At 38.3% G+C, this 11,724-nt stretch overlaps 1 protein-coding gene and 1 long non-coding RNA gene across 5 annotated transcripts in view; one reads left to right on the plus strand and one right to left on the minus strand.

The window, feature by feature from the left end:
* Nucleotides 1-8,679, minus strand: part of Ccser1 (coiled-coil serine rich protein 1) — a 1,227,237-nt gene extending 1,218,558 nt beyond the window's left edge. For all 3 annotated transcript variants that reach the window (XM_058583852.1, XM_058583853.1, XM_046459067.2), the window contains exon 1: nt 8,546-8,679. The gene's annotated coding sequence lies outside the window, so the exon portion shown is untranslated. The remainder of the gene's footprint in view (nt 1-8,545) is intronic.
* LOC124102610 (uncharacterized) lies at nt 8,626-11,464 on the plus strand. Of its 2 annotated transcripts, XR_006854935.2 has the most exons (3): nt 8,626-8,832; nt 9,189-9,359; nt 9,467-11,464. It is a non-coding gene; the product is annotated as an uncharacterized LOC124102610 (long non-coding RNA). The 2 variants fall into 2 exon arrangements; XR_009228155.1 differs by having other exon boundaries at nt 9,189-11,464.
* Nucleotides 11,465-11,724: the final 260 nt, after the last annotated feature.

Raw genomic sequence — 11,724 nt, forward strand, 5'->3', positions numbered from 1 at the left:
AGCCTGTGCAACTGCTTCTAGCTTCTTTATACCTCACTCATCCTCAAATATACGTGGTAGTGATTCCATAGTTCCTCTAGTTCTTCCATTTTCTTCAGTTGAAAATGAACTTTTTCCATTTTAAGTTACTCAGTTCCAAGTTAAAAATAAATTTTCAGTCTATGAAGTAGCCAGGGAGAGCAGTATTCAATAAAAGCCTAGGTACAATTTAAGACAGCAGCTAGTTCAAGTCATTCTTAAGTGGCAATGCATGTATTCATTCAGTTTTCTCTTCCTGTGGATCTTCACACCTCAGCTTTGGACCAGTTGGTGGGTAAACATAATAAAATTAAAATGCCCTGTACTCACAGGGCATGGGGTACAAGAATGTGGTTACTTCTACTACTTTAAATGGAGATTTAAGAGCAATTCACAGACTAGTATAGGAACACAGCAGAAGTTTCTAGCATGGGATAGACATGAGCTTCCTTGAATTTACATTTGAATTGAACCTTGAAGGATCCACTGGAATAAATGAAATGATGGAAGGTTAGTGACTCCAAGTGAAAGATGCAGCATCTGCAACAGCAGGTTCTAGGATTGGCATAAACAATATAACAGATTTTGCACTTTTGCAAGACAGTCAGCAGATTTCTAGTACCCTGGATAGCTCCCTAGCAGCAAAGATGACTGGATAGACTGAGGTCCATTTACACTGGAAGAAGGATCAAGAGGATCTGAACTTCAAACTTACCAATCTGTCTTGTATTCAAATTACACCTATTTTGGTTTTTTAAAGATCCATTTATTTCCTGCACTAGACTTCTGAGGCTTGGATATTTCTGTGTCATCAAAGAAGAGAGAATATAGAAGAGCCAGATCATCTTGAAACTCACAAGACACCAGAAAAAGAGAAATGAGAAAACTCTAAAGAATTCATATGCACATTATGCATACAGTTATACACATATCATATTTGGGCATAAAACAAAAGATAGAATAACTTTCATTTCATTTATTTTAGATTAAGCTATTCAGCAGCCATCACAACTTACTTCTAATTTATATATTAAGATTATCCCACAGGAGGTTCATACTTTTTGAAACAGGCTGATTTATACCTAATAAGCATTTATAGAATGTTTTTGTCAATGGTAATGAATGAGTACCTCTACAGCAGGACACAGCCAGAAAAGGAAAATGTACCAAATCAAACCAATCAAGAGTAAGCTATAAATACCTCCAAGAAGGGGTTAAGGCAATGTGCCTTAAGTAGTTGGCATGGTGAAAGTCCAAGAATGAATGTTGAAATGAAGCATACATCTAAGACCTGGCAATGTTTAGCAATCCAGGAAACTGGCTGTACTTTGAGGATTCTGCTGGCAGACAAAGGGTTCAGATAATGAAGTATTTCCAGAGGCAGGAACCCAGTCTTCAAAGAAATAGAGAAGACCCAGGCAAAAAAAAGGGGGGGAGGGGCTTTGTAAGGAGAAATTTAAGAAAGAAGATTAATTACTAAGAATGTTACAGTATTAGAACAGAATATTATGAGTTGCTTTATATTAAGTCCCAAAATGCTGGGCTAGAAACCAGTCAATCCTCCCGCCACACAAGAAGAATGCTCTAAATCCAGATAGGAAGAATCTTTCAGTCAATGATTAAATAGCTATGGCAACAAAATCAGTTTTTGACTCATACTACAAATCAGGCCACAGGTGAAATATTCAGTTAACCAAACAATTATTTTTTCTACTTGATATAATGTACCTAAATTTATTCATAATATTGACTGATTTAAACATACCATCAAATGTATAACTTTATGAAGTCAGTCTAGCAGAAGAATTCAGAATAACCAAATTTACCTCTGCTCATAGCCTTCTACTGAATCAATCTTTAAATATTTCTTTTGCTACAAACACTTGAACATTGGTTTAAACAGATGAACTGAAGATTAAAAGTCAAAAGAAACTAAATTCAATCTGATACTATCATATGAATATATTTCATTTTCATGGGGAAAAAAGCGGATTCAAAAATTATACTTAAGGTCAACTTTTCTTGAGCAAGGTGCTCAAGTCTTTGTGTGAACCTATTCAAAAGACAAGCTTTATATTTCCAAATATGGAGGAGTATTTTTAAAGTTTGAACCGTCTCTGCATAAAGGCACACATTCTCCAAATTATATTTGATTATGTGTTAAATTTCCATTAAAGAATTCAAAGACTGACCAGATAGGGGAAGAGAATTTTGACTGAATGATATTGAAGAATCTTGAAAGACCTCCATCATCTATTTCAATCACCCAGGAAGCAACAGCAGCAGCATAAAAGACAGTGGCAACAAGGTAGGCAATGCACAGATGTTACCTGGCCCTGAGTGAAGACAGGAATAAAGTGGACATATACTTCTTAATAGTTTCTCTACCTACTGAGTTCATAATTTTTGCATCATTGTAACAAAAAAAATAAAGTTTGATGTAGTTTGACCTTAAAGTCTCTGTTCTGAAAACATTATTTTCACAAACCAACTTTACAACATTAGAAGAATTATGTGACATAACATAAAGTGTAAAAAGTGTTCCGCACACTATAGACAACTGTTGATAAGATACTATCTTGGCATTTGCCAAATAGAAAGGAAAGAAACACCCATGTTTATATATGTTCTTGGAGTGCCTTTATTTTTAAACCTTTCTTACTTAAAGAGTCTTTTTTTTTTTTTTTTTGGAAAACTAATAAAACATTCTTAGATGGCATAATTGCTTAATTTTTATTCATATATTTACTCATCCAGTATATGTTGGGCATCTACTCTTATGCTGGGCACTATTAATTCCTGATGACACAATACCAAACCAATCACATACATGTAAATAAAATATTTCAATAAGTAACACAAGGCAGAGGAACACAGAACCAAGATATTATAATATAGAGCAACTGAAACACACAAAAAAAGAGGCAAACAAAGGAGTCTTTAGGGAAGTGAGGATTGAGTTTATATCCCAAACAGAGAAGGGGTGGGGAGGTGTAGGAAGAGATGGAGAAAAAAAGTGCAGGATGTAAATACTAGATCTCAGATTTCAGAGGATCTCAAGATATCTAAAGTTATTGCAATAGTAAGGCTTAAAGAATATTCCACATGTGTGATCGTGATCCTTTGTTGTTTGGCTAAAATAACTGTAACCTTATACAGAGAAAGGTTATTACTATATGCCAAGAACAAAAATATCACATAAGCATGGGGAAGATTAAACAAACTATCAACCTTTGTACATCATGCATAATCTTTGCTTTCTAAGTGACTACCAATAAGGTCTAGCCTGGGGTCACTACTGTGTAATTAAATTTTCACGTATTCCCTTCCCAATTCATAGCAAATGTGTGCACAAGAATAGGAAACTCATTTGAAATTCTGTCAAGAAATACAGTTAAGATGAAATCTTTTGATAGAAACAGTAATATTTTCTAAGATTAAACAGTAAAACCACAGTTTACCACCAGCTGAGAAAAATATTTAGATTAAAAAAAATGTAGCAAGCTTCAAATTTCCTTCTAAACTACTCAAAACCGGTGGTTGTCAAATGGTAGAGCATACAGCAGAGGATTCCTCTGCCAGCGTTTCTTATGCACTCACTCTGTGGTGGGGCTCCAGATATGGTGTTTTAACAAGTTAACAAGTGCTGCTGTTGTTCAGGGAACACGTTTTGAGAACCCTTGATCTAGGTTAGGAATTAGCCATTAGATAATAAAATGTTTCTTTATAAAAGACATTTGTATTTTATTCAGTATCAGAGGACAGTTAAGGTATTCAAATATTTTAATCAGATTAATTAATATTTTACAAATTACCAAAAACCATGTTTTCAGTTATCTAGGGACAGGGCCAGAAACTGAGCCAATCAACTTTTTTATCAATGACCTAAGCAAAAATTTTTGAGCAATTTTTTATATCTCATCAAAGACTCATAAATATTTTCAACTACCACCTTTTCTTCTCTTTTAATTTAGCCCATATGTAAATAGCTAAAATGCAATGTGGTTGTTTAAAATAAGACCAATAATAATATTTTGGTACTCTATGTATTATAATGTAAGATGCTTAGCTATATGTTTCTATAATTAGAAAAAGCATCATAATGAAACATGTTACTTTTGTTATAGTGTTTTTCCCTCAATATCCCGCACCTGTCCTCCCACTCCAGACTTCATGTTTTATTGTGAACTGACACTCTTGCATGGTGAAGATAATATTACTGATAGAAGCCTATGTACTCAATATAAAGCAAGCAGATTTTGTCACTATCCAATAGGGAAATCATACAGAGGCTGTCAATCACACAGTAGGCAAGATTACATTATCAAAATGATACACCTGTGACATATAGTCCAAAATCAAACTCAAAAGGGACTAATTAAAGATTGGCTGGTATATACCCTGACTATGTTGGAAATCATTCCATTCTTGCATGAATATGAAATTGGTGATTTAATAGGCTTTCACTTTTATAATAACTCTTATCATCTATGCACTGTCAACAAAATATATATGAGAAAATCTTTTAATTCAACTAATCTGAAAGTAATTCCATTTGGCTATTGAAAGTCTTATCTAATATTTGTACAATTTCTTCAGTGTCACCTTAACATACTTCTGAGCTGTCATATTGAACAGACAGGCTCAAAGTCAGTTCTGATGTTTCCCTTTGTGTTCTTAAAAATGAAGAAATGCATTCTAAGCAGTTTTGTATTTATGTAAAAACAACAAATAAATACATGCAACAAAAAAGTAAGTTTAGAATAAGTTTATGAGTACAGTTCATTTTTAAGAATATAGATAAAAACACTTTAAAATTCTTTCTACAATTCTAAAAAGTTCCCCACAATCCCAGTATCATGGCTCCATATTCATGGCAAATGATATAAGAATAGGTAAAGTATTATGTGGATATATATAATAACTTTAAAACATAATCTAATAAATCTAACAACTTTAAAATAAAAGCAACATAAAAGTATGGTATTTAATGAGTCATAGTTTTATGATGATAAAATATTAAAAATTCAAGGAATGCTCATTAATGCTTTTGTTTTACACATTATCACAAGTCTTTAGAACAAAGGTAAGGAGGTTTGGGTAAGGAAGTACCTAAAACACCCCACTATAAAGGGGCTATACCTGCACAACCTTGTTATTCAATGCTTTATTGTGATATAAGTATATTTAAAGATTTAAAGTGCATATTCTCTACAAATACTCTACTGTACTTAGAGTAAGCAGTATCAGTATATGCTGTTTATTAAAAGCAAAATAAACATTTGTCTTCTCAAGTTCAGAAATACCGACAATGAACTCCAAGAGTGAAACCTTCAGAATGTTGTACATCTAAAACAGATTTGCCCAGCACATTGCACAACAGTATCTAGCAATACCTAAATCTATTGCAAAACAAATTTGCTTTCACTTCTGTCTTCTCTTTGTTTTTTTCTTTTTCTATCATTCCAGGAAACTAACTGCTTAGACCTTGATTTCTTCTCATCCACAATTTACTAACTACTTATCCTTTAACATTAAGACCAAGCAAGTCTTACCTACCTTTTGAAGCCTTTTCAGATGCAATCAGTATGAAATGTTATTGTCATGCTCTGAATTGCTGTAGCCCTTTTTAGATATGCAATCTTTTATTGTCATGTTAACTCTGTTTAAAGCATGCAAATCAGATTTCTCTCAATTGGCCAGTTAGTTCCTAGGGATAGGAGCAAGAACCCCCACAATGCCTAGACAGTACACATGATAAGTCTTTTAGAATGAGTATTATGAGTTATAAAATGCAATAAAAAATTGAATAAACTTATTGTAGGAAATAATAAATGGTTCACTTTTCTACTTTATGACTTTCTGTAAATTAACATTCAATGGTGTAAATGATAATTTTAAAATAAGTAACAATTGGCTCACTCTTTGAGAGTGTCAAAGAACAGATATTCATAAATACAACTTTCAATGATTGCAGTTACACGGTTCATCAATGACATTTCTTAATCACCAAGTATCCCTGTGTTTCAATGGTTTCAGATATTTAAGGTAATGACCCTCAGAGTGGGATTCTCCATCTAAGTTCTAAACTGCACGTGCCAACTCAGAAAGCTGAGGCAATAGGATTGTAAATTCAAAGCCAGCCTCAGCAACTTAGCCAGACCCTCAGCATCTTAACAAAACCCTCTCCCAAAATTAGAAAAGAAAATTAAAAGGACTGGAGATGTGGCTCAGTCATAAAGCACCCTTGGGTTCAGTCCTCAGGACCAAAAGGAAAAAAAAAAAAAAAACTGCACATGTGTCAGTGCTGAAGATATATTTTAAACTAATATGAATCTAACCAAATCAAGTCCTTAACTCAGCTTCTTGTTTCTAATGAACAGGACTGTCAAGAAATACCACCTTAGGTACAGGGAGGTGGTGCACACCTGTAATTCCAGTTACTCAGGAGGCTGAGACCTGAAGATCATAAGTTCTAGGCCAGCCAAGGCAAATTAGGAAGACTCTGTCTCAAAATTGAAAATTAAAAGGCTGAGAGTGTACCTCACTTAAAGTGCCCTGGATTTAATCCTTAGTACAGGAAATTAAAATCTACCTTCATATTTTGGTGGTGCTGGGGGGCATGGGGACAAACAATTGATAGTTTTTGCAAAAAAAAAAAAAATTTGATCAAGCTTCTTAATTAAATCAAATGAAGACAAATCACTCTGACAATAGGGTTGATCAGTTTACTTCTCTGTGAAATAGTTATAATATGGAATTTCAATGTTGTAAGAATATTGTGTTTGGCAAGAACTTAGAAACACCTCAGTTTAAAATTAAGTTAAGGATGCTGTTCTACTATCACAATTCAGTCAACAGTTTGGAGTTGCTACTTTTAAGGACAAATAGAAATTTGCTAAGTGACAGACACTGTCCCAAGTCATCTCTAAGCTTCAGGTTATGTCTTTGGAATGTGTACTTATTACAAAGCAATAGAATGAGAAACCAAAACAAACTAATTATGTTGTAGCCTAAATTAACAGCATGCTATGTCTTCCCTTAATATCTAGTTTTTAAAATCAGTAGAAATATATATAACCTCACTTGGTAGTCTGTTTCTCTTTCCTTACAAGGCTTTTAATAGAATTAGCTTTATGTAAAAAATGTCTACATATTATTTTTAATAGCCTTTAGGAAGGAGGGAGAATGAAAAATGTGTGATATTTTAGTAAAAAAGTATTCAACTGCAAATATTTCAGAAATGAGAGCTGATGAAAACAAGCAGGTATTTTCTGTCTTGTGGGTCCAGGACCCACAGAGGTAAGAGGAGTGGAGACTAGGGCATTAGAAACGTTATAGGGCAAGAGATCTGTGACTTCTAAGGAGCTTATTTTTTTTTTAACTTGTGATTCTCTGACTTCCTTCATTTTATATTGCAGGTCCCATGAGAAGATGGAAAAAAAGCAAAATTGCTTCAAATTCTGTGAGACAAGGGGAGAGGAGGAAGAGGCTCAGGATACACTGAAGGAAACCCCGAGAAATTTCACAACTCTTTGCCATAAATAGCCTTTCTTCTCACTCTGGATACCTCCTCCTTTACATCAGCAAGACTCAGCCTCCACGCGCAGAGAAGCACCATTCACAAATCCCTCTGTCACCCCTTCGTGCACCCCTACCTCTTGTTGGCACCGTGTGTCTGATTCCCTGGAACACAAGCCAAAAGATCAGAGGCCTGGGAGTCACCTGCAGTTTCAGATGAGGGCTGACTTTCTGCTCAGGTGAACCAAGGCACTGATTAGTCCGGAGTGCGAACACACACGAAGAAACACACACACTCACACACTCTCTCGCCGCCCCCCCCCCTCTCTCTCTACGCGCCACCACAAAGCAATTTGTTCACTCTAAGTCGCCGCTGTTGCCACCACGGGGGAGGGTCACCCCTCCAATCCAGGAAGCCAAAGGACAACCAGGCGCAGGCAAGAGACGGTCGGGGATCCGTCGCTGTGGCTCCCACCGGAGCCCCGGGCTCCCCGCCCCCTCCCCTTCCTCCCCTCCTCTCCTCCTCCCCTCCTCCTCACCGTCCCCGCCCTGGCACCCGCAGCCCTGGACGCCAGCGCTGGCCCGCCGCCCCTACCTGCCGGACGCGAGCCGCGAAGGAGGGGAGCGGCCCAGAGCCTGCTCCAACTCTTGCCTCCTTGGCGGGCCGCGCTCCGCGTCGCCCTGGAGCGGCCGCCGGGGCCGCAGGGAACAGGACGCACAAGAGCGCAGAGGAAATGGCCACGCAGCGCAGCCGGAGTCGCGGGCCAGCGGCGAGCGAGCCGGTCCTCCTCCCTCCCACCCAGCCCACAAGGCCAGGTCTCCGCGCCACGTACTCGGGGCCCGCGGCCGGCGCCCGGGGCCTGGGTGGGGGCTGCTCGGGAGCGGCCCCGGCACTGCGCGGTCACCTGCCGGGCGGTCATTCCCGCGTCCCCCAGAGGCCGGCCCTGGCGCAGCTGCGACGCGACGCGCGACCCGCCGGGCGCGGGGGCACCGGAGGCGTTACTACCTTGAGGGCTCCGCGCCGCTTGTTAAGGCTCGTCCTGGGCACTCAGGGATTTATGTCTTCGGGGCACGGGCTGTCCTTCCTGGTCCCCCTCCTCTGTCCTCCCTCCCCTTCTCGACTGTTGGGCTCCTTCTCTCCACTCCCAGTTGCACAGAGTCGAGCTGCGTTATTTAATAATCCTCCTGCTCCTCCTGCCTGCGCCAGCAGAGCTGCTCTGCCTGAGCCACCTCTTCCCAGTCAGTCATGTTGTTGAGAGAGGCGGATTGGCAGTCGATCGGCGACTATTTGTGGTGAGGAAGAGAAGAGCAGAGCAAGAGGAGGGCAGGGGAGGGACGTGGGGAGGCGCTTCCAAGTGTGTGAGTGCGCGGAGTGTGACTGTGTGTGGAGTGCAGAGAGCCACCTCACTGGCAGGCCGTGCTCAGGAGCTGTGAGAAGGGTGGTCAGGAGCGCGGCCTTTATAGACGCGGGTGGAAGAGTTGGCCTGGGGCGGGGGCAGCCTGGTGGGCGGTGCCGGGCCAACTGAGTGGCCGGATACCGCGCACGCATACTCTCACATTAAAGCGCGCACACCCACTGCTGGCCCGCTGCTGAGTTTTCATTTTAGGGGAAGCAATATCCGACGGTGCTGACTTGGCTTTCCCCCCAGCCCATCCTTGTATATGTCGAGTCCAAGTGCATTGGCAGCTCAAGGACTAGAGACTAGTAGGACTCTGAAGAGAAACGAAGCAGGGATGCTGGAAATGCACTGTATCTGTTTTTCTCCAAGACACTGATGTTGTCTTCTCTCCCTTCCACCTCTAAGGGAGGAAATTATGAGGTACTTTTTCCTTTTTTTTTTCTTGTCAGCCGCCCCATTCATATTCTGACAAGTCTTTTCCTAACACAGTAACAAGAAAAGAAACCTGACTTCTTTCCTTTAAGCAGGTCACGCCTCCCAGGAACCATTTGCAGCAATCAATTCTTCTGTAAGATAATGGAAGCACTGCAACTATGACTGAGTGGGACTTGTGTTCCTATATGTAAGGTCCTCAACAATACAGGCATTTTGAACAGAACTAGCTACGATTTGACATCATTTGACTGATAGCCCCCTAGAGAAAATTTGCCAGTTTAGAGATGGAGAAGACTTCTGATGCATGATGATTTTGCTTACCTAATTTATTTTTCCTTGGTCTTTTTTCTTCTTGCACTGCCTCATTTCCTTCAGGTTTGCATTGGGCCTGGAACTCTTTCCCCTCCATGCCCTTCTTGAGCTCCACTCCTACATATTTTGCCTTTAGTAGCTACTACAGCAAATATAGTGCATATTGTATGTGTGTGTGTGTGTGTGTTTATGTAAGAACCATTATTGTTAACCCATTGTGATGGAATGTAATACCACTTTTAGGTAGGTAATACATCCTGATATTAAGTAATGTTGAGTTTGTTCACCTGTCCTCTCCTCTCTAGCCCCTTATTTATTTCCTGCACATATTGCAAGATCTTTGTCATCTGATGTACTTCTATATTGGAAAACAGGAAACATGCAATCTACACTTCTTTCAAGTGTGTGTGTGTGTGTGTGTGTTTTCTGTAGAGTCTAGCCACAGTCTGACTTTTAAAATGTGCCTATATTGGGAGTAAAAGCAATGTGTACTTTTTGTGTGAATCTTAGTGATTAATGTGTACTTTGGCATTGGAAACAACCCAGTTCTGAGGTAACAACTTTGGGATTTTTTTTAAATATGTGACAAAAGAAAACATTTAAGAATATAGGGAGTCAGTGGCAAGGTTGACAATTCATGTTTCAAATCTTCTTCTGTGGGTGATGACCATTGCTATATCTACAGTATTTCATCATATGCCAACCCTTTATGTATTCTCCATATACTTTACCTTTTTCACATTGACATTGCTACCTCCAGTTCTTCCATGTCTCATACAATGAGTTTAGAGTTCTTTTAAAACGGCTTAAGCATACAAGCAAGATTAATAGAGATATTAATAGGCGTGTGTAAAAAACAGAGATATTGTAAAGAAAGGGCAACAAAGTAGATGGATAAGGACAAGTGCAGAAATATCAAATATATATAAGTATGAAATATTGTAACTTCTTTGATTAAGCATTATAAAATGGATATGTACTAACACAGGATGTTGACACTTAATGTGCACCCTATGAAACAGCTATTGATATTTCCTCAATTGGACAGGTCAGGATTTGGGTGGTAAGTAGTTAACAGGAGATCAAACAAACACCAAGTGATGCAGCTATAGCTCTGTTTAACTCTACTGTCCACATGGCTTCCCATTCAAAACTCCTAGATCAGTTAAAAATCTTAAAAGAGTTTCCTTTGAGCTTTTGATAATCATGAAATCAGCTGGTCTGTAATCTTCGGACATTTTCCTTCTACATCCCTCCTTTTATATTGCAAGAGAAGTTTATAAAATATACATTTTTTAAATGTAGGCAAGAATTTATAAAGTCTTAACATACTTGGACTCAAAGATGGAGTTAGAAAACTTCCCCACAGGCTTTAATGAAAGAAATTGTCATTGCAAAGGGAATTTTGCAGAAGAGTTATTTCTGAACACTTGCATCTAGTTAATGAATATGTGATTTATTAGGGGCTGCAAGTAGACATTTTTAAAAGTTCTGTTCCCCCTTGAATAGCAATGCTTAATCATATTGGGTAAAATTTTGGTAGTTTTATTGTCCTGATTCTCTATTTAATTGTCACCTATAATGATAATTTGATTATGATCTATAATGAATACTTCAAAATTATATATTAGATCAGATATTTCAAGGGCATTTTTGGTAACTGCAACTGATTGTAATTTTCACACTCTCAAATTGAATTTATAATTAGTGAGAACCATGACAATCTGTCAATTGCCTTTTTCATTAAGGTATTGAATAAAACTAACATTTCTTGCTTATTTTCTGATACTTTTCTTTCTAAATGAAGATTAGAATTCATATGCACTACCCAGAAAGATACACAAAAATATATGACTTAAAACACGTCTGAAAAGTTGATTCATTTTAACTATTTTGTATTTTTGTTGAAAAATGAGCACGAGAAACTCCATTTATAAATTTTAATGAACAGCAGTTTAGAAGTTTAGTAAATGAATTATTCTCTTTTAAGATTGTTTAATGTTTCAAGTAGAATTTCCCGCTTTGCAACACATTCAAT

This window comes from Marmota monax, unplaced genomic scaffold (genome assembly GCF_021218885.2).
Source record: "Marmota monax isolate L192 unplaced genomic scaffold, Marmota_monax_Labrador192_F-V1.1 WCK01_AAM20220418_F8-fsc00002, whole genome shotgun sequence".
Lineage (NCBI taxonomy): Eukaryota > Metazoa > Chordata > Mammalia > Rodentia > Sciuridae > Marmota > Marmota monax.